Source organism: Schistocerca nitens, chromosome 1 (assembly GCF_023898315.1).
Source record: "Schistocerca nitens isolate TAMUIC-IGC-003100 chromosome 1, iqSchNite1.1, whole genome shotgun sequence".
NCBI classification, from domain to species: Eukaryota; Metazoa; Arthropoda; class Insecta; order Orthoptera; family Acrididae; genus Schistocerca; species Schistocerca nitens.
Window position 1 is genome coordinate 598,581,953 of NC_064614.1, and position 24,645 is coordinate 598,606,597.

Here is a 24,645-nt window from a genome sequence, read left to right on the forward strand (position 1 = left end):
CACTGGTTGCATACATAGCCAGCATATTAGCTGTGATGAGGTGCGATCACTTACATCTTCAGTGCAGAGTAGTTTCTCTGATCTCTTCGCCTCGGCCTGTGAGAGCCAGGTAGTCAGGGGATCCTTGCTGGTTATGTAACAATCAGTGCTCACTGGTGATGCCAGAATTTCCTGCACCTCTGTTATCACATCTTCATTGAGCGCAGCAACTACATAACTGTATTTTGTGTCATCTGCTGTTGCGTGCACTAACATAAACTAGTTTCTAGTTATGCAAACCAAAGCATGGGATTCTGTTGCCAAAATGGTAGTGGTTTTACTGTCATGCAAATAAATACTGTGCCAGTAGATATGGCTGTAGATGGGAGGGGTCTGACATTCTGGAGTTGCATTGAACTGGGATGCGGAAGATGCGTGACGTGTTTGACGCAGATGTTTGTTCTCAGTGCAACGTGGCACAATACGAAGCATTAGTGACCATTAGATATCATGACAGGATCTCCAGTTGTTGCAGGGCTAGATGAATTAACTTTATTGCAACATAAAAACTTAACTGCACCTCATATGACTCTGTTTAATAACACATTCAACAACAAAGTAAAACATATATGAAAGAAAGAGAAAACATAAGTTAACAACTGCACCAAAGATAGTCATTAAAATTAGTAATCAGTTGAGCATAACATAACACTACACTTAACCACATCAAAAAACATATGCAACTGTGCCACAAAATACCTCGTTTGTGAAATTTGTCTCATGAATGTTTAGCAAACAAGGATGTAAAAAAATATGGCATACAAGGAGATGACTGAAACATTTCTAGACAGTATTCTAACTGTGGAGCAATGTGTTATAAAAATTAACAGTTTTTCCAAATGATGGAATACCTCAAAATCATACAATATCATTTCATGATGTGAACAAAAATCGGACATAATATATTTTAAGTAACATCAACCTCTTTTGTAACAAACTGTTTTTAGTCAGATTGTAAAAATGTTTCATTACAGGCCACTAATGATGCTTTATTTCAATAAAATGAAACATATTTTATGACAAAAATAGGGATTTTCCTTAGATGCAAAGACAGATTTAAAATACCTTCAGTGATTTCTGAAATAAATCTCAGAAAGATGTACGTCTTTTGAAAGAAGCATGAAAGGCGGGGGGGGGACTATGAGTTGTATAAAGCAACACTATAGTGACCACCAATAAAATGTTGCCTGTGCTACCTTCATTATTTTAGACTATTACCCTTAACTGTGTTGTCTCCAATATTTAATTATTATACTTTACAAAGGCTCAAACAGCCAGCCACTGCCAGAGTTTTCTCCCTAGCATAATCCATACTTTCTCTTGAAGATATACACCACTTTCAAAGTGTGAAGAAGTACTGCAATAAATAAAATGCCTATAAAACATCACACTGTACAACATATTTGTGGTGAGAACAGTTGCAACTCCTGAAATCTGTCACCTGTGGCCTCTGGCATCACATACATGCACAGCAGTCCTAGGTCCGTGGATATATCACGAAAACCCGCCAATTTGCCCACACACATGAACAGACGTGGTGTGTGGGTAAATTGGAGAGTCAGATTCGACAGACAGGGACTGCTTGTTAGACTGCTTTCACAGTGGCTCTAACAACAGTCATCAGACACCATAGGTCATCTAATAACATCAGCCGATAACTTGATCATGGTGTATCTGATCTCATTCGTCAATTTTTGATGGAACCAAGGAAGTTAGGTTAGGTTAGAATCTATTGTATGTATGGAGTAGGTTGGGTGGGATGGATACCACAACACATCTGTGCTTGGAGATGGGTGCTGCAATGCAGTGCTGGTGAGTTATTGGAATTATCAAACAAGCTTTACGAATATATGAGATGAAGAGAAAAACACCATATCATAAAAGTTAATAAAAACTTCATGATACCTTTGAAGTTAAAATGCCATAACGGGTGTTTATCATATTTATATCTGTGTAATATGAAAATATATAGTTTTAGTGATACACCATACTAAGAATGTCTCCAAAACATGTTGTTCAGAGTGTGGTTTATTATGCTACAGTGGCAGGATGTGCAACATCAATGTGCAAAGGTTTTGCCAATGAGGTTATGAGACATAACGTTTAATTTATGTAGTAAAACTAGATGTTTCTATTAAGCACTGAGGTAGCAAAAATCATGGGATACCTCCTAATATCATTTTGCACATCCTTTTGCTCGGTTTAGTGCAGCAACTCGATATGGCACAAAGTCAACAAGCCATTGGAAGTCCCCAGCAGAAATATGGAACCACACTCAGTAACGGTTCATTATTGCGAAAGTTTTGCCAGTGCAGGATTTTGTGCATGAACTGACCTCTCAATTACATCCCATAAATGTTTGTTGGGTGGCCAAATAATAAGCTAGAATTGTTCAGAATGTTCCTCAAACCAATAGCGAATAACTGTGGTCCGATGATATAGTGCATTGTCACCCATAAAAATTGCATCATTCATTGGGAATACAAAATCCATGAATAACTGCAAATAGTCTCCAAGTCACTGAAATACCCATTTGCAGTCAATGACCAGTTCAGCTGAATCGGTGGACCCAGTCTATTCCATGTAAACCCAGCCTACACCATTATGGAGCCCCCACAAACTAGCACAGTGCTTGTTGACAACTTGGGTCCATGGTTTCATGGAGTCTCTGCCACAGTTGAACATTACCATCAGCTCTTACCAACTGAAATTGAATTCATCTGACTAGGCCATGGTCATCTAGGGTCCAACAGATATGGTCATGAGCCCAGAAGTGTCACTGGAGGTGATATCATACTGTTAGCAAAGGCACTCGCATGGGTCATCTGCTGCCACAGCCCATTAACACCAAATTTCACTGCACTGTTGTAACAGATATGTTTATCATACATCCAACATTGATTTCTGCAATTATTTCACTCTGTGTCATTAGTCCGTTAGCACTGACAATTCTACGAATAAACACTGTTGCTCTCGGTTGTTAAGTGAAGGCTGTCAGTCATTGCACTGTCATTGGTAAGAGGTAATGCTTGAAATTTTATATTCTCAGCGCATTCTTGACACTGTGGATCTTGGAATACTGAATTCCCTAAATATTTCCAAAATAGAACGTTCCATGCCTCTCGCTCTTACTATCATTCCATGTTCAAAGTAAGTAAGTATTATCTAATTAATGAAAGGTTAATTTATTTCACAGCAATTGACTTTATTCTAAAAATGGTGAAAATTAATGCAATAATGGCAGTATATTTAGATAATCAGATCCTAGTACTGGAAACTTCACTGCTCTTTAATCCTTTCAGTCGTGAGAGAAAACAGTTTGTAGAAACTAAATGAATTTTGATAGCCTTGCTTAAAAAATTTAACGAATACAGGAAAATCCAATAGAATGTCTTCATTTCAATTTTTTCCCCACAAGTTTGGACCCACACAAATATTTGTGTTAGGCTCAATCTGTAACAATTTGTCAGAAATAAGTAACCCAAACTTCAAACAGGAAAAGTGTATTTCATCAAAAAAATCATGAAGACGATACGATGTAAACTGGAAATGAACTTGTAGAATGAAAATGAATTTTCAAATGTTGAGACATCATTTTCTTTCAAGAGGAATCTCCCACTTGCTACAAAACAAATTGTAAATTAATATATACATGCTACACAGTTATCACTTCTGTGTATGGTATGAATTTTTTGAAAGGCACACATATACATTACATTTGTTACACTGGGTTCTTGTTTGCTTTGTACAGCCTGCATTACTACAACACCCTACAGCAGACAAGTTATCAACTATGGGTCAGTGTGCATATTCATCGAGCCTTTTGTTCAAACAAGGTTGTTCAGCAGGTCGGTACTTTTTCTCAGGAACCTTTGCTGCACCATTATCAGGGTTTACTGTGGAAGGCCTTAATTTAGCAGAGAGCAAAAGTGACTCTCCAAGAGCCATTCTGAAACCAAAAAGATCTACTTTATCCTCCACAGATACTCCAGTAACTTGACAATCTTCCTTGTGTTCTGTCCAGGAACTGATGCAAACAAGGTCTATGATATGAATTATGAGTTTCCGAGTCCATTTCCTTGTTTCTATATATGTAGGCCTCCATTGTCTGATCGCAAATGTCAACACCTCCCATATCCGTATTATATTCTGTAACAACTGATGGACAAGGACATACACTTTTTTCCTTTTTATTCCACCATTCTACATTTGTAACTGAATTACATCTAAAACGGTTTGACGCCAATGCCACTGCTTTTGTACTTTCCGCTGAATGATGACAGCATTGTGGGCATTCCTGCAGAATTCTTCCATGTCACCTCTTTTCAATTTTTTCTCCTCCGTCAGGTACACATCTCTAATTCTATTAAGCGTGATTGTTCCTCTTCCATACAGTCTTTTTTCTCACAGGGCTTCCAACAGCAGAATGGTTGTAAAATATCTGTCAAAGAATAGATAAGAATCTCTCTCTATTGTTTGAATCAGTCGAAGCACAATACTAGGCCATAGGCCGTAGTTGCTTTCAGGCAGAGGTGCTGATTTTCCCTGGTAGGTCTCAAAATCTAGGACTAATCCTTTGCTTGTTACTAAAACAAATTTTTTTAAACCTCTTGGACATGGTTTGTTTAGTACATATTGCTTCAAGGAACAACAACCAGTAAAAGGTATCATGTGCTCATCGATAGAGTAATGGCCTCCACTTGCGTGGGGCACTTTGACACAGGCATTCATCATGAAGTCTATTGCAGGTTGAACTTTCCAGAGAGCATTCTTCATGTTCCCTTCTGGAAAATGATTTGCATCAACAACATGCTACGACTTTCACACAGAAAAGAAATGATCCCTTGTGATATTGTCTGCTATTACTGGAAGGCGAAATCCTTGTTGCCGATACATTCTCATACGTGAGTATTTGGTATTGCCCATTCGAATGAGTACTCTAAAAACTTTCTTTACTTCCTGCATGGTAACTCCCAAAACATGCTTTGTATTAGATAAATGATACATGTTTTTGTATGTGGATGCAAGCTCAAAAAATTCATCAGGAAACTATGTTTGAAAGTACTTCATAGGAGTCATTGGTGATTTATGGAAAATATCAGATCTTGGAGTGCTTCATGAAGAAAAAGGGCATTCCCTCCATAGGTGTTTTCTCGCTGTCACTAGATTCAGTTGTTTCGCACATTGTGGTACCTGCTCATTTTGCATTTGCTCCTGTCTTTCACTTAAACTTTCTACCTGCTGGTTCTGTAGTAGGGACTGCTCCTTAGAGTCATTTGATGAACTACCACTTTCAGCAATTTTCATTTTAAATGTGGCATCCAGAATTCATCAACAATGTTATTGTCACTGCTAATGTCCTCCGCATCTGCTCCACATCTGACTGGGCGAGAAGGTAATCAGTCTCTGCATCTGTCAGCATATCTAGAAAGAGGGACACCTATTAACCCCAACAACTGAAATTGACACAATTGTGTTACTTTGATTATCAAAGCGTCTAATGTGGAAATAGTGTTGAACAAACAATCTTTATGCAATGCATTTGATTAATTCTAAATTTTGATGCACTCTGAAAGCAAGTAGAACTAGTAAAAATTAGCAGTACCTCTGTGCTGGTACTGCAAACAGCTGAAAGCAAGAGGAAACTACAGCAATAATTTTTCCCACGGGCATGCAGCTTTGTTGTATGGTTAAATGATGATGCCATCCTCTTGGGTAAAACATTCCGGAGGTAAAACCACAATCTGTTGGTTATGAACTATAGGTTAAAACTTAAGAAACTACAAAAAGGTAGGAATTTAAGGAGATGGGGCCTGGATAAACTGAAAGAGGTTGTAGAGAGTTTCAGAGAGAGCATTTGGTAACGACTGACAAATACAGGGGAAAGAAATACAGTAGAAGAAGAATGGGTAGGTTTGAAAAATGGGATAGTGAAGGGAGCAGAGGATCTAGTAGGTAAAAAGATGAGGGCTAGCAGAAATCCTTGGCTAACAGAAGAGACATTAAATTTAATTGATGAAAGGAGAAAATATAAAAATGTAGTTAATGAAGCAAGCAGAAAGGAATACAAACATCTCAAAAATGAGATTGACAGGAAGTGCAAAACGGCAGGACAAATATGGGGATATAGATGAGTGGTCAGCATGACAGACTGTCAATCCTAAGGGCCTGGGTTCGATTCCCGGCTGGGTCGGAGATTTTCTCTGCTCAGGGACTGGGTGTTGTGTTGTCCTAATCATCATCATTTCATCCCCATCGACGCGCAAGTCGCCGAAGTGGCATCAAATCGAAAGACTTGCACCAAGCGAGCGGTCTACCCGACGGGAGGCCCTCGTCACACGACATTATTATTATTATTATTATTATTATTATTATTATTATTATTATTACTAGGGGTAAGATAGATACTGCCTACAGGGAAATTAAAGAGACCTTTGGAGAAAAGAGAACCGCCTGTATGAATACCAAGAGCCCAGATGGAAAACCATTCGTAAGTAAAGAAGGGAAAGCAGAGAGGATCTATACAAGGGTGATGTACCTGAGGGCAATATTATGGAACTGGATGAGGACGTAGATGAAGATGAAATAATGGGAGATATGATACTGGGTGAAGAGTTTGACAGAGCACTGAAAGACCTAAGACAAAAAAAGGCCCTGGGAGTAGACAACATTCCATTAGAACTAGTGATAGCCTTGGGACAGCCAGCCATGACAAAACTCTTCCATCTGGTGAGCAAGATGTATGAGATAGGTGAAATACCCTCAGACTTCAAGAAGAATATAATAATTCGAATCCCAAAGAAAGCACGTGTTGACAGGTGTGAAGTTACTGGACTATCAGTTTAATAAGTCACAGTTTCAAAATACTAACACGAATTCTTTACTGACGAATGGAAAATCTGGTAGAGACCAACCTTGGGAAAGATCAGTTTGGATTCTGTAGAAATGTTGGAACACACAAGGCAATACTGACCCTATGAATTATCTTAGAAGATAGATTAACTAAAGGCAAACCTACGTTTCTAGCATTTGTAGACTTAGAGAAAGCTTTTGACAATGTTGACTGGAATACTCTCTTTAAAATTCTGATGGTGGCAGAGGTAAAATAATGGGAGTGAAAAGCTATTTACAATTTGTACAGGGACCAGGTAGCAGTTATTACAGTCAAGGGTCATAAAAGGGAATAAGACAGGGTTATAGCCTATCCCCAACGTTGTTCAATTTGTATATTGAGTAAGCAGTAAAGGAAACAAAAGAAACTTTTGGAGTTGGAATTAAAATCCATGGAGAAGAAATAAAAACCTTGAGGTTTGCCAATGACATTGTAATTCTGTCAGAGACAGCAAAGGACCTGGAAGAGCAGTTGAACAGAATGGACAGTGTCTTGAAAGGAGGATATAAGATGAACATCAACAAGAGTAAAACGAAGGTATGGAATGTAGTCAAATTAAATCAGGGGATGCTGAGGGAATTATATTAGGGAATGAGACAATTAAAGTAGTAAATGAGTTTTGTTATTTGGGGAGAAAAATAACTGATGATGGTTGAAGTGAGAGGATATAAAATGTAGACTGGCTATGGCAAGGCAAGCGTTTCTAAAGAACAGAAATTTGTTAACATTGAGTGTAGATTTAAGTGTTAGGAAGTAATTTTCTGAAAGTATTTGTACAGAGTGTAACCATGTATGGAAGTGAAAAATGGATGATAAAGAGTTTAGACAAGAAGAGAATAGAAGCTTTTGAAATATGGTGCTACAGAAAAATGCTGAAGATTAGATGGGTAGATCATGTAACTAATGAGGAGATACTGAATAGAAATGGGGAGAAGCGGAATTTGTGGCACGACCTGACCAAACGACGGGATCAATTGGTATGACACTTTCTGAGGCATCAAGAGATCACCAATTTAGTATTCGAGGGAAGTGTGGAGGGTGAAAATCGTAGAGGGAGACCAAGAGATGAATACACTAAGCAGATTCAGAAGGATGTAGGTTGCAGTAGTTACTCGGAGATGAAGAAGCCTGCACAGGATAGAGTAGCATGGAGAGCTGCATCAAACCAATCTCTGGACTGAAGACCACAACAACAACCACCTCTGTGATGTCATCTCAAGGCCACCATTGTAAGGGAACTTGAAACGAACTGCCAATAGGTGCAGCTCTGAGTACAAAATACTAACTAAAATGGACTGTAGTACACAATCTGAAACTTGAACTATTGTATGGACCAGGTCTCAATGGTCGTACTTTAACCATGTCACTCTAATCTGACAAAAAACGTATCCACACAATTGTGTGTATACATTCTGAAAGGGTTAAACACTTGCCTAATATATTTTAGAAAGGAAGTAACAATATTTCTGGTGGGAGTATTATTTCAGATTGAGTTTAGCATATTTTGGCTACTTGTTGTTTCCAATAAATCTGCAGTTTAAGTCCATAGATTCTGAACTATATCCCTGTTATGGCACTTTTCATTCTCAGGAAGCTACAAAGTCCTCCTTTGGCTAAACATATAAATTTCTTGCAGTTCAATTATCAGGCTATACTGCCAGTATTGTATTAATTTTCACCATTTTAGAATAAAATGAGCTGCTGTGAAACCACAAATCTACTTTTCGTTAATTAAATAATACTTGCTTACCCACATACAAATTTTGTTCATGAAGCATATAATAGAAACATCTACTTTCACCATATAAATTAATCATTGTGTGCTCATAACCTCATTAGCAAAACTTTTATATATCAAAGTATGTGAGTGTCTTTAAATGTGCCTGCCTGCAACTTGAGGTGTCTTCTTTATGGTAAGTCGTAATCTGTCTTTCCATACATTGTTGATATTTGTACACCAAAGTTGTACATTCTGCTACTGTAGCATAATAAACCATGCTCTGAACATGTCCTTAGTGAATGTGTCACTGAACCTACAAATTATTGTAATACATACTTACAAATATGATAAACATCAGGTATTGAATATTAGCTTCAAAGGTGGTGGCCCCTTCTGAAACAAATCAGTGGTGAGAGAAGGAAAGTGGTGTCACAAAGCTAATGTGATTTTAACTTTTGTGGCGTAGTGTTTTCTTTTCATCTCATATTTGTAAAACTTTCATCTCATATTTTCATAAAACTTGTCTGGTAATTCCAATAACTGAAGGCAAAGCATTTAGTACTCACCGCATTCCTTTCATGACAGATATAGCTTATTTACATGTGTCCAGCAGCTTTTTAATAGTAAATGCCACATTGTAACACTAGTCTCCAAGTATAGAGGTGTCGTGGTTTCCATCCCTCCCTTGGGAGTTAAAGTCTAACCTACTTCATACATAGAATAGATTCAAAACTGCCCAAAACTCCTCGATCCCACCAAAAACTGATGAATGAGATTGGACACACTGTGACCAAGCTGTCTGCCCATGTTATTGGGTGACCTCTGGCAATGGTGCCTGATGACTGTTGTTGGTGCCACAGTAAACACAGTCTTATTGGGCAATGATGGACCTCAGATCACGAGGCCAGAAATATTCATGGAACTGGCACGTGGTTCAGGCCCGTTGCGGAAATGCCCTTGTATATGACCACCTGTTGTAAGAGCACTTGGTCCTTGAAGAAACCTAAGTAATGCTACATTATTTTCCATTTTTTCAAAAAATATAAGCAACTAATTTCTGAGACATTACATCCTAAGACAACCATAGGAAAATATGTACACCATAAACTAAATTTTTTGTCCTCTGGTCAAAATGATACGGCATTTCTGAGATCAGAGAAAGCTCATTGGCTATTTTTGTCTTTATTCGTCTGAACATCAAACAGTTATGCACATGAGCTTCAAATATTTTCTATAATGAACTGTTAAAGTGTTTTCATTTAACTATTTACAATCCTATTCAGCTAAGCCCTTAACTGTATGTGGTAGGGTAGACTTTGAACCCTTTAGTATTATGCTTTAGTATTGACATCTTTGGTAGGTTATTACTGACAGTCCAGAACAGGAGTGAGGTAAGTACTGTACCATGTGGTATGCCGTGTCCATAAACCTTTTCCTTCTTCTACTTCTATTATGAGCTTTATAATTTGAAACAGCAACCAGCCACAAGTATGGTTTTAAAAGTTTATTTCAATCCAACCTTCTCAAACTCATTTCAGATTTCTTGCAAGTCAGTTGCAAAATGGCCCATACAGTTTTCTTTATTTTCTTCTTGTAGCCTTCTTTTGTTGCTGTTACTGGTTTCATGCAATGTTGTATACTTCTGTGTGATGTATTCATCATGTATAACCCAATTCTCTGCTATGGAAATAAGATTTACATATCACTTGTTGGAATAACATGTCAATTTCTCTAATAGAATTTCATGATTTTGGGGCGATGCAAGCAGTTGGAAGTGTGGACTGGGCCTATGTGACAGATGATCTAGCAGCATCCTTGTTTATTTGTTAGCCCTTGTTTTGTGAGATCTCTCTGTTTTTTTTTGTGTGTGTTTGATTAAAGTAATAAATTGTATAATATTTACATAATATTTACACTATTTATAGTCAATTGTGGATTATAGTTCCCACAAGTGGCGACACTGAGAATGGCAGACGATAAGCTAATCAAGAGTGAGATTACTTTTCCTACTAAGGTGAATGTTGCACCTCCAAGATGCTTACTGAGTGTTTCAGAACACCCTTGGACTATTCCACAACCAGTGTTAACTTCCAGGGAAGTGCCAGGTGCTTCGCATCTTCTGCAGCTCACAGACATTTCACTGTAAAGCTGCATTGTGCCTTCCAAGCCAAGTAGCAAATTCATCGTGTCACTGTACCTGCTGCAACAGCCTGATCTTTGAGGCCTACTGCATCTCAGATGATAACATGCTATTCACCCTCACTGTTGGAGTATTGGACTCACACACTTTATTGTTAATATTGGATGTTGTGCACAAATGCCTCCTGGGGTAAATATACACACATAAAGAACAGCATGCTTCACCACATGCACAAATCGATGGACATCTGCAGTCAACAAGTGCTACAAGGTGAAACCATTGGTGACAAGGCCCTGTCTGCTTTTTTTTCTTTTTAGCAGCACTTACAACCACTGCTTTCCATGACCAAGGTTTCGTATGCCACACTCAAAACAGATTTGGGTGAGGCAGTTACATTTTGTGGTGAAAAGCACAGTGATTTCCAGTACTTTCTCATCTTATGACTTGCAATCATTGTTCACAGATCAACTAGATCATGTTCTATCATTCAGTGTATCATGTTCTATCATTCAGTGACACAAGTGCCCCCCCCCCCCCCCCCCCCACACACACACACACAAACTGGACAAAATTATGTCATGGATATGGTTACAGGCACTTCCTCTAAGGAGCAACAGCTTCCATTTGTGGGACAAGTGAGTGTACTTTGCAGCACCAACACTCCTTAGTGGCAGCTCCTAGGAACTCCAGCCACTTCCAGACCACTCAGCATACCACATGGTGCAGTGAAAGAGGTAATGTCTGCCAGCAGAAAAAGTCAGTGATTGAAATTAGGCACTACCAATTGCTGCACTCTACATTGCATACTCACTACTATAAATAATTCTACCTCCACTAGAAGGAGGTGAAAAACTTATACTCTGCTACAAGATATCAATGTATTCCCTTGTATTGGCCATGTATCTCTCTCAGATACAGCTGACAGTCTCGCTATTCTTCACAGTTTTCTGACATCACATCAGCTGTACTTTAAGGGTATGTCGAATGAGCTAGTTTATATAATAAACATAGGCTTGGATGTCACTGTTCTCCCTACAGCATCAAGAAACCATTCATCCATAAAATCATGGCTCACAGCAGTGAACAATTCAAGGATTCCTACCATTGGTCTCTGAGATGCAATCATTAATTTAAGATTCACACAGAATTTTCAATGGACTTTCATGATCTCTGATGTTACTGAGCCCTTTCTTGTGGATTTTCTCCTTTGTTACAACATAACTGTGTCCACATGGTAGGCTGTACGTCACATGAGCAATGAAACTGTACAAGGTGATATGATCATTCTATGAGATGCTTTCGGGTTGGCAACTACCACATCCCCGCATGAGAGGACTTCAGCATGTTCAGCAGCAGGTACGAAAACACCACTGTTAAAGGAGCTCCTTACCTTATCATCCAGTATTAGTGATCTAATTTCAAAAGTTATGAAGATGCACAAACTGACGGGCAGCAAAGCTCTGAATGCCTTCAGTTCAGACAGTGCCACTGTGCTTGCTACAGCTCAGGAGCACCTCCATTATTCAGGGATGACATCACTCCCAGCGTGATTGTGGACGCAGCAGAATGCCAGCCCGCACAGCAGTTTTGTTAGAATTGTGTGAACATTATATTTCATGTAAGGCAGCAGCAAAGTGCATCATGTGAAATATAATAGACCTCTCTGTTGCTATTGTACGCTCTGAGTTATATGTGTGTAATATAATGTTCCTTGGTTGTTGTGTTCCATGTATTTTACCTGGAAGTGCAAATATAGTTACTGGCACTAAATGTGTTTTTCTCACTATTACTTATTCAACTGTGTCAACTCTAATAAGTTTAAAGTAAAACATAATACTAAATGCACCATATTTCCACTATACCAGGTCCACCAGTAGCTTACAATACCCTTCAGTTGGCTCCTGATAAGTATGCTGTTACAAAGAAAGAGTTTAAAGAACTGCTGGCCATGGGTTTACTAAATATTCCAACAGTCCTTGGGCATATCCCCTACATCTAAATTCGAAGAAAGACAGTTCGTTGCATCTGTACAGGGCTATCACACCCTGAATGCATAGGCCACGCTGAATTACTACCCTATCCCCCACTTACATGATTTTACAGCTGTTTTGGCAAGCTAACAAATATTTAGTGCTATTGACTTCCAAAAGGCCTATCATCAAATCACAGTAGCACCAGGGAGCAACAGACAGCAGTAATCGCACCTTTTGGCATCTCTGAATATGTATCGATGCCATTTGGCCTTAAGAATGCCACAAAAAACATAGCAACATTTTGTCGACGAGGTTTTTTGCTTTGTGTACCTCAACGATGTGTTAATTTTTTCTTCATCTGCTACAGAGCATGACTTTCACTTATGGACTATTTTTAAGAGAATTTCTGATCACAGATTGAAGATAAACAATGACAAGTTTGTGCTTCACAAACAGGCAGTGGGCTTTTTGCGACATCAGGTGACTCCCGTATGTAAGAGGCCCTTATAATTTAAGGTATATTTATTTCAATTATTTCCCCTTTTGAAAACATATCAGTAGTTATGCCACTTCGTAGGCATGGATAATGCCTACAGGCACCACCTATCACACTCAGTGGCAGTCTAGGCACTATTCACAGTAGTGCCTCCCAGCATCACTTCACAAGAAAAACTCTGTGTCACATGTACACCAGACATGTCTGCTTTCCACAAAGTCAAATCCTCCTTGTGAAGCAGTCCTTGCTCATCCTCTCCCTTCAGCACTACTGGCTGTGGTCATAGACCTCAGACTGCTATAGGAGCAGTTCTACAACTGAAGGTAAAAGGGCTGTGGCAGCCACATGATTTTTTCCCATAAATTGTTGACCACACAGACTAAATGGAGTGCTTACGACCATGAGCTGTTAGCACTCTATAAAGCAGTTACACATTTCTGACCACAAGTTGAGGCATGCCACTTCACTGTCTTTACAGATCATAAACCTGTTTCTTTGGTATTTAACAACCCTTGCAAATCCTGTTCTCCCCAGCAGTTTTTCGAGTTAGAATTCATTGCACAATTCACTACCAATTTCTGTCACATGCGAAAAGCTAACAATGTAGTTGCCGACTACTTCTCAAGAACCGACATGCTCTCTGAAAGAGTGGATCCAATGGATCCAACCCAGCTAGCTATGTCACAGGAAACAGACGAGGACTTATATGAGTTTCTTACCAAATAAATGACTGGAATGCAGCTAAATCAAGTACCTATGGGCACCTTCCTCATCCAGTGTGACATTTCTCAGAGCTGACCCTGACATTTCATACCTTTTCATTGTAGGAAACAGGTTTTTAACACAATTCACGACTTCGCACATTCTGTAGCCAACATGACTATTCGTATCATAGTGGTCAGGCATGTTGGGCCAGGAGTATGACATGATTGTCATTTGTGGGTTAAAACCTGCATACTTTGTCAGTTGGCCGAAGTTGGATGCCATATCCAAAAGCTTCTCAGCTCCTTTCAAGGTCCACCAGGCTGTTTTTCTTATATCCACATAGACCTCAGAGCCACTTGCCCCAAGAGCAAGGATTCAAATATATTCTCATAGTTACTGATAGTTCTACTAACTGGGTGAAAGTCACTCCAACTATAGACATTTCTGGAGAGATCCTGGCAAAATGCCTTCCTGACTACATGGATTTTAATGTTTGGGTGCCCAACATATGTGACAACAGATCAAGGTTGACAATTTGAGCTTCTTTGTTTGACAAACTAGCTGCTTTATGTGGGTTCACTCCTCAATGTCCCAGCAGCTATCATCCAGCAAGCAATGGCATGATGGCACACTGGCCACTCACATCAGCAATAATGTGTCACAAGCTTTCCTGGTTGACAGCACACCACTGGTACCACTCAGGCTGTGGACTGCATCCAAAACCAACCTTGGTGCTTCAGCAGGAGAAATAATATATGGTGAAACCCTGAGACTTCCACTGGACTTTTACTCCATACAACAAAAAATCCTAAAGACCCTTGCTTATTGGTGCACGAGAAACTATATTTCAAATTTCTGACCTTCAATGGTGTCTTGCCACACAAATCCACCCATTTTCATTCATAAAAGCCTCCATCACTGTGCCCTTGTACAACTGTTATTAGAGCACCCTGGAAAACATCTTACATCAGTCCCTTTCCAGTTTCTGATTTAGGTTTTCCGTGATTTCCCTAAATCGCTCTAGGCAAATGCCGGGATGGTTCCTTTGAAAGGGCACGGCCGACTTCCTTCCCCGTCCTTCCCTAATCCGATGAGACTGATGACCTGGCTGTCTGGTCTCCTCCCTCAAACAACCGAACCCCCTTTCCAGTTTTAGGAAGAGACGCTCATACAATGACGCTCTTTATTAACCCCAAGCTAAACAGGGTTTCCACTGAAAAAGTAAAACCTGCTTCCTCAGATGACACTGTGCAACAGCAGCCTCTCCATCAGCTCATACCTGCTTTTAGACTTTCTCCTGCTGACCAGGCCTCCACTCCACTGGCCCCAACGACCACTATGCCATCATTGTCAGTGTAGTCAGATGCTGCAGACACTCAGATATCAACAGGCACTTCTTGTCTCAATGAGCCCTCTCATTCACTATTGCCAGTGTGGGCTGCATGGGAGCAGGCAGGATAATTCAGCGCAAGTTTTCTTTTATTCCAGGAGCTCCACTCTACAGGAGGGGGGCTGTGTGGTGATAAAATTAATCAAACAAGTAACTGATAATGTGGACTATCTATGTGCTTATGTGATGGGCACTCTAACAGCACCATTGTCAATTTCTTACTCCTTATTATGAGAGATCCCTCTGGTCTTCTCCAGAGGATTTTGTTCATCGATTTTCACGTTTGATTAAAGTAATACAGTGTTTAATATTTTCACCATCCGTATTCAATTGTGCATTATAGGTCCCGCAATTTAAAACTCACAAACCTTGGTAAGTTTGCATAAAATTCAGAAATGACACTTTACCTCATATAGCTTGTCACATTATTTCCAAATCAGCTACATCAATCATAATGTTTCATTCTACAAAATCTCCATTTATTATCATACAACCAAGTAGTATCAAAACATGCAACATGAATCATTATAAGTGCATTTTTAGCAAATTAACAACTAGCTTTTCACAATATGTTTCTCTGTGGAAAGTAATAATATTTTTCCTGTGGTCTGGTAGAATAGTTGCAGATAAACATTGACTGCAGTATTTATTTAAAGTGGATTTGGCTTCATGTTGATTGAGACTCTGCCTCTTTCCTTGGAAGGTTGTCATTTATTTTCCTGTGATTTTCTTCTTATAACCATCATCTTGAAATAAAAAAAAAAAACAAGCAGTCTTGGTTGTAGAGCTTTTTTTATTATTATTTCCCAATGATGTTGCGACGTAACATGTTCTCTTGCGCAGCAATGGCAGTTCTGCAACATAAATTGTCGACCTACCTTGATACTGCTGCAGATCTGCATACGTAACTCCTGACTGCAGCTACTTAAGAGATCTCAGAAAAGTAGTGTTGAAGAAACTGAGATTTCATAACTACACGTCGGAGGCCGCTATAAGTACAAAAAGCTGAAAATAGTCTTGTGAACTCTAAATAATAAATCGGAAATGGGCTGCTGTTCAAATTTCCAAGTTCAATGGTCCTTTTAAACTTGCATTAGGATTTTTTTTATTGCTATTAAGCAAGATCATCAGCCCACATGTGTTCAAATCATTTAAGTTCCTGGTCACAGTCCTTGTCACACTCAAACAGCCAGAACTTTTCCTATCCAATTCCGAAATCATTTATGAGAGTAACACAGTCAATAAACTGCTATTTACTTTTGCACTCGGCATTCAGTGGTTGTCTTTAAATAACGTTTTTGCTCGCCATAAATACTCAGTTATAAAAAATTTACTTAGTACCACCACGCTTTTAGTTCAAAGTTTACACACACGATTTTCTCCAGAACAAAATATCTCTTGACTCTTAAAATTTCACAAATAGTTAATGTGTAACGCTCTTGCGATGGCTAAATGTACCAGTCACGAATCTTGCCACTCTTCCTTGGACCTTCTCAATCTCTTGAATCAGACCCAACTGGTAACGGTCCCATACAGACGAACAATACTCTAAGATTGGATGAACTAACGTATTGTAAGCTATTTCCTTTATTGAAGGACTGCATCGCTTCAGGATTCTACCAATAAACCGCAATCTAGAGTTCGCCTTACCCGTTACTTGTGTAATCTGATCATTCCATTTGAGATCATTTCGAATAGCCACACCCAGATACTTCACCGATGTTACCGCTTCCAAAGACTGATCATTTATTTTGTACTCATACATTAATGGGGATTTTTGCCTCGTTATATGCAGTAGGTTACACTTACTAATATTGAGAATAACTGCCAGTCATTACACCACACATTTATTTTCTGCAAATCCTCACAACTTTCGTGTGATACTACTTTCCTGTAAACTACAGCATCATCGGCAAACAGTCTGAGGCGCTATCAATACCATCAACAAGATCGTTTATGTAAATCGTAAAAAGCAGAGGACCTATTACGCTGCCCTGGGGCACATCTGAAGTTACTCTTGTTTCTGTTGAAGTTACCCCATTCAGGACGACATACTGCTCCCTGTCTGTTAGAAAACTTTCTATCCAACCACATATGTCATTGGATACGCTGTAAGTGCACACTTTTTGTAGCAAGTGACAGTGTGGAACTGAGTCGAACGCCTTTCGAAAGTAGAGAAATATGGCATCAACCTGGGAGCTGGTATCTAGAACCTGTTGTATACCATGCACAAAGAGGGCCAGCTGTGTCTCGCATGACCGCTGTATCCTAAAACTGTGTTGGTTTCTGCAGATGAGCTCCTCAGAGTCTATAAAGGTCATTATGTCTGAACATAAAATATGTTCCATGATTGTACAACAAATTGATGGCAGTGAAATTGGCCGGTAATTATGTTCATCCGATTTTCTACCCTTTTTATAGATTGCTATGACTTGGGCCTTCTTCCAGTCCCATGGAAGTTTTTGCTGTTTCAATGATCTTTGATAGATGACGGATAAGAATGGTGCTATATTTGTAGCATAGTCAACATAAAATCTTACAGGGCCAGATGCCTTTCAGGCGTCTAAGGATCTTAACTGTTTTACAATCCCAGATACACTAAACACTATGTCAGCCATCCTTTCGTTTGTTTGATAGTTGAATTGGGGAATGGTGCTGCAGTCCTCTATCATAAATGAGTTTTTGAAAGCTAGGTTTAGAATTTCGGCCTTCTGTTTATCATCATCAGTTACATTACCTGTACTGTCAGCAAGAGAAGGTATTGAATTATTTGTAGCGTTCATAGATTTTACTTATTGGGGTTATTTTTAGAATCTGCAGATAAAATATTGCTTTCAAATTCGTTAAAATAGTCTCATTGTCCTTCTGACAGCTGCTTTCATTCCTCCACCCCACTCATCTATTTTCTCTCTCCTTTTGTCCAGCTCCTCCACTCATCCTGTCTGACCATATCTTCCTTCCTCCCCTCCCCCTCCTGACCATATCCTTCTACCCCTCTCTGTTTTCATCTCCTCTGCCTCCTCCTTCTTTTCCATCTGCACACTCTCTCTGTCCATCTACCCTGTCCCTCTCTCTACATCTACCTCCTCCTCCACACTCTCTCTATCTATTTCCTTCTACCCCTCCTATCTCAGTCTGTCCTCTCCTGGCCCCCTCTCTCTGCTCATATCCTCCTGCCCTTTCTCTCCTTATCTATTCCCTCATGGCCCCTCTCACTGTCCATCACCTCCTCTATCCATCTCAACAATCCCTCTGCCATGCCCATCCACACAAGTAGCAATGCAGACAGGTTGACACTGCAGGCTTCTTACTCCCAAAGACACCTGTTGTGCAGGATAGCCTTCAAGTCAGGGGCTTCAAACCAGCTTTGGTCCATACATATAGGCTGCTATGAAAAGTAGGCCAATATTACTCCAAATTAATGTGCCGGGGCAACGAATACAGCAGGAGCTGCAAAAACATGTTTTTCTCCATAGCTACTGGAGCTAGGTTATAACTCCCACAGTTCTGATACTCCTGAGGTTTGCTGTTTGTGTGCCAGATTTATTGAAATAACAGAATAGGTTGACTAACCACATCCCATACTGTTTGTTTAGTATAAATAATGCAGGTAAAAAACATTGGAAGCACAAAACATTGATGTTATATGCAGAAATAGCAAGCTGACAAGGCATTGTGGATTTCATTTGATCTGGTATTGATCTGTTCTTAATGTACTGCCCCATTCTGCTACATTACAAACACCCCCTCCCCCCCCCTCTCCAAGTACTTCACCTGCAAATAAGACCTAAGGGCAAGACTCAGCCAAGGCATGCATTCATCAGGGAGGGAAATTTGTTACAAAAAGTAATTGTGGCGTGTGTTTTTGCTTGTGAGACAAAGTGGTGACAATAACTTGTGTATTAATCATGTTGTAGGAAAGTTCTTGTAGGATGAAATACTTTCAGATTAGAGGAGTGCTACTCCCCCCCCCCCCCCCCCCCTCTCCTTGCCCTTCTTCTATGGTACCCACTAGACTAACAGTGCCAATGCTGTATTTTTAGCAGGTGGGTTGTTTGTGGTGGCAGTAGTGTGAGGTGGGTTGAGTGAAGTGACAGGGAGGTGGGAGGCAAGGAGAGGGACTGGGTGGTTAGTGGCATGGAAGGAAGCAGTCGGTTTACCAGCAAGGAATGTGGGAGGAAGCATGGCAGATATGTAGGCTGGTACAACTGTATCACTCACATAGAGATCATGAGAATAAGATTAGAATAATTACTGCAGGCACAGAGGCATTCAAACAATCATTTTTTCCATGCTCCATACATGAATGGAACAGGAAGAAACCCTAATAACTGGTACAATGGGACATATCCTCTACCATGCACGTCACAATGCTTTACAGAGTATAGATGTAGATGTAGAAGGCTTCACCTACCATTACCAGTGATTTTTATTCAAACTCTAAGCAATGACCTGGGTCGAAATTGGAATCCAGGACTGTTCGATTAGTAGTCAGTCATTACCGCTAGACTACAGTAATCAGTACAGATTTCTTATAGAGTGGATTTAAGAAGGATGCATGGAAGCTGAGTCATTTGGAGACAAATAGAAAAGAAACTGAAGCCATCGTTGTAACTGCAATTTTACACAGTCATACGATAGCAATGAGGTAGATACCTCATGGGTCAACAGAAAGCTCCAACTTACCACAGACTCCTCCCTGTAGAATCCTGTGTAAGTTCCATGACAGTCTCCATTATCATTTTGCAGGAGTTACACCAAACTGTTACAATCCTTGCAACAAATAGTTTAATTCCTTTTATATCTACTGTCACATCTTTCTTATGTTCTCCGGTGTCAATGAATAGTTTTGTAAAAGTTTGGCTTTTCTCTTACGTGATGACTTCTGATTGTGGCTTCAGCTCACCTTAATGCCTGACCTTTGGTAAAACTAGAATTTCATCTTTAGATTTGGCAATACATGCTTTGGGCCAAGAATTTAACACAATATCCAACTGCATAAATAAATATGACACCACCAGATCTACGTGGCATTCATTCTTGATCTAAAATACAGTAACTCTTCATATTAAACATTTCTTTACACAGGGCATTACAATAATTGCTTAATTCTCAGTTTCTATGTAAATATCACATTGACAGATCAAAATACAACAACAGACTGTACTCATTTGTTCAATTTAGTGACTTTCCCTATTTTCTTCAAAGGCTGTTCCTCCAGGGTCCGTGCACTTCTCTGACCTAGACTGAGAATGCCCCTCAGCAGATACTGCAACTAGTTAGTTACTGTAATTATTGTCCCACTCTGAAGACACGTCATCTCTTCGAATTACTTGCCACATGCAAGTATATACCAAAAACTGCACAACAGTTGCATTCTCTCAAATATTAAGTTATTCTGTCATTTTATAGTTCACGAGCATTATTTACAGTATTAGCAAGGTAGAAGCAGGGCTACCTATGATCTTTCCAGAATGATGTGTAACACCACCTATTCCATCACTCAGATGTACCATTTTATCAAGTTCACAAATTATACATGGTGATCAGTTCTCCCATATTTCCTGGGAGCTCCCGTAACATAGCAATTTATCTTTAAAGTCCTCCTGGCTCCTTTATTGACTGCCTGCTTCTCTTGCATATTTTGTTAGTGATTTACTGTTACATTAATCCCATGAAGTACAGGATATCACTACCAGAATTCTACACCTTTGTAGGTCAAGTGTGAACTACTTATGCACAGATGTGATACCACGTTTCCTGGCATTCCCATAGTTTTTCTCACTACCTTAGGGCCACATGTTCTTAATGTATCTGACATTGCACTGATGACTGACTGGTCAGTATCTTTTATTGTTAGCATCTGACCATCATGATCAGATAAAACAATGGCTACTGGTTTTACAACTAAGTCACTGCAGTGTATTGGATTTAAAAACAAATTGTCAATTGTTGTTGAGCAATGTTTTTCAGTCCTCATAAGGAATGTTAATGTTGCAAATAGCGCAAAGCTGTGCATCAACAATTGTAGGTGTCCTTGATCAGTATCGTCTGACAAAAGAGTCAACATAGAAGCCCCCATAAATTATGATCCTCCAGTTAATTCTCTATAACATTACGCATATTAAAACTGTCTCTGGCTCCTTTATGAAGCTTATGATACTTCCAACTGGTGGTCTGTAAATTATCAGTATTACAAGCTTGTGTGTTTTCTGATCCACTATTGTGGCACAGCAATCAAAGTGTTGTGCAACATAATATTCATTAACCTAAATGATCTAAATGACTTAAATCTACTCTACTTTTTTGGATATAAGCCACCCCCGTTCCTTCTTACTGGTTCTCCAGTAGTGCAGTAGTGGTTTGTGTGAATCTAGATGAACCTATTCAACTGTAGTGATTTTGGAGTAGTGTTCTGATATGCACAACAAATCTGTTGACAGGCCATCTATCTTACCAGTTTTCTGTACGGATATGAGATGTTCAACCTTTATTTATTTATAGTTTTTTTTAAAAAAATGAGACTTATGATGTTTTAATTGAAGATACTAAATGTGTATTCCTTTCCATCCATGGCTTGTCCAAGCTACAGTATTTAGTTTTGATAGTAACTGTTTCAACTGTATTTATATTTATTCTAAAGCTTTCTCTATCGAATAAAGTTACCCTTAAAAATGTCAGGGAAACACACTGAAAATCACTCAAATGGAATAGATACTGCTTTGGTCAGACAGGTTGCTCCTGGCAATTAGTTATGCAAGTGTTCAGATGTAAATCAGGCCATGTATGACAGTGAGTGTGCAGTGTTACATCAGTCACACACGAGTGCACATCCTTCTCTCCTAAGTGATTTTTCAAGCTCTGTGTTAACGTGTTCCACATAATATTTCATCAAGGGCTTGTTACATGGTTCAGAGTGATATGGGTTTCACTCTAGTGTGAGAAGTGTTCTCACCAATGTGCCTCATTTCATCCTCAGTTGTTTAATTAAAGTTATGGTCCAAACTGTTGCATGCATGGGCCTTTATTTTTACCAAATTTTTTTCCAGAACCTTATCCAAAGAGCTTAATCATAGATGACATTCCTGAGCCCTGTACTTTGGTTAAAAATATCAGTTACCTGGTAAGTTTCTCCCAATGAGTTCTGTACAAGGTATGACATTTCCCTCCCACTATCACCAAACAGCAAAAAGTCTTCTTAAGACTTTTCTACCTAGACTTAATTTGCAACTTATGCCTTGTACCTACAGTGAGGCTCCATCTAAATTTCTTAGGTTGTCTAAATGTTTTTGTCCACAGTCTCACAAGTACTGAAACCAGACTGGAGGTACCTGATTTACAAAGTCTCTTGGATCTTCCAATGATTTGGATATCCTGACTATCATCCTGTTTTCCGGTCTAGCCGTAACATTACTCCTGAAAACTGCTGCTAATAAAACTGCTAACTCCTCTTGTGTTACTACCAAATTGGCTTAAAGCTTCTAGATAGGCTGCTCTTTTTCCAGTATTCTGTAGTGGGTGTGACAATCACTACAAACATGATCATGATCATTCCTCATGTACGTTGTGTTGTAAAATTCCAAATTGAAAACAACACTTACATTCCTCACACTGACTGCTATTCCTGATGATTTTCTAGCAGTTTGCACACTTATCCGTTTTGATAGTCAGTTAAATTGTAGACTGGAGGAAAGAGTATAATTACCTTTCTCTGTAATCCACTGGTTTTGAAAAAAAGCTTTTGCTTTAGTGCAACAAAATTTGTACTAACAACCCTGGAGAAACAAGGTATTGTTTCAACATAGGTTAATATACTGCTGAAGTTACGAGTAACATCTGTAACTTCCAACTGACTTTATCAGGATAGTAAGAATGACCTGCATAATCAGAAATATTTCAGGAGGAGTAGGAGGAGGAAGAGGAAGAAGAAGAACATGAACAAAAAGGAGGAGGTGAGAAATTCAGAATTGAAAGGGGAGTCAGGTAAGGAGATTCCACCTGATAAAAACTGTTCTCAGTAACACTACATCAATTTTTTTTACCTTTAAATTGGAAAGAGGAAGAATATCTCTACAACCTTTGTTTTGTACAGTTTGCATCTAGTTGGGGGGGGGGGGGGGGGGGGAGAAAACTTTTGGTAGAACAAGTCTGAACGTAAGTGCATGTCAACATCTGTCATTTGTTGTCCACTGCAAGGGAAATGCTTCTTCTAGAGTTTCTCATGCAATGCGGTCTTCAGCAATGCATATCCATGCTGTTCATATATGTTTTCTGTCATCGAATCGCCTTAAATTAGGCTGTCATCTTATCTCTTGAAATCCAGTAAAGAACTACTTTGGTATACCCATCATCTGTTTACCTTGTTACAGAGGAACCCCCCCCCCCCGCCCCACCATAAAAAATGGAGTTTCATTTTCATTACAGCCATAAGCTTGCTGATTAGCAAGTAATGGATGATGGAAGTTGGGAATTATTCAGAGAGACAAGAGAAAAATGGAATAGAACACATGGTTATAGCTTTACTGTAAACTGAAATGGAGATGGGCTGCACAGGTAGATAGGTGAAGGAAGCTCATCACTCACATCCAAGGGATTGTAAAATGACTAAATCAGGCGAGATGATGGCTTTAATAAGACATAGAAGAACAATATATCTGCTTACAGCGGAAGACTGTAACATATACAGAAGTGTGGTGGAGGCCTTTCCAGCAGTAGCTATCAAATGCCTGCTTCTGTCAACACACGACCTTTTGCTGCATGGTAGTATTAAGCTGTTCTTTTTTTCTCAAAATATACACTTTATTGCCAGTGACTAGAACTCAATACTTCTTACTCTTTGTTATACGGGGTGTATCAAAAAGGTACAGCCCAACTTTCAGGAAACATTCCTCACAAACAAAGAAAGAAAATATGTTATGTGGACATGTGTCCGGAAACGCTTACTTTCCATGTTAGAGCTCATTTTATTACTTCTCTTCAAATCACATTAATCATGGAATGGAAACACACAGCAACAGAATGTACCAGCGTGACTGCAAACACTTTGTTACAGGAAATGTTCAAAATGTCCTCCGTTAGCGAGGATACATGCATCCACCCTCCGTCGCATGGAATCCCTGATGCAGCCCTGGAGAATGGCGTATTGTATCACAGCCGTCCACAATACGAGCACGAAGAGTCTCTACATTTGGTACCGGCGTTTCATAGACAAGAGCTTTCAAACTCCCCCATAAATGAAAGTCAAGAGGGTTGAGGTCAGGAGAGCGTGGAGGCCATGGAATTGGTCCGCC

General features: G+C 39.4%; 1 long non-coding RNA gene across 2 annotated transcripts in view; it reads right to left on the bottom strand.

Moving 5' to 3' along the window:
- Nucleotides 1–24,645, bottom strand: part of LOC126256282 (uncharacterized) — a 39,146-nt gene that overhangs the window by 13,475 nt on the left and 1,026 nt on the right. The gene's annotated exons all lie outside the window — the stretch shown is intronic.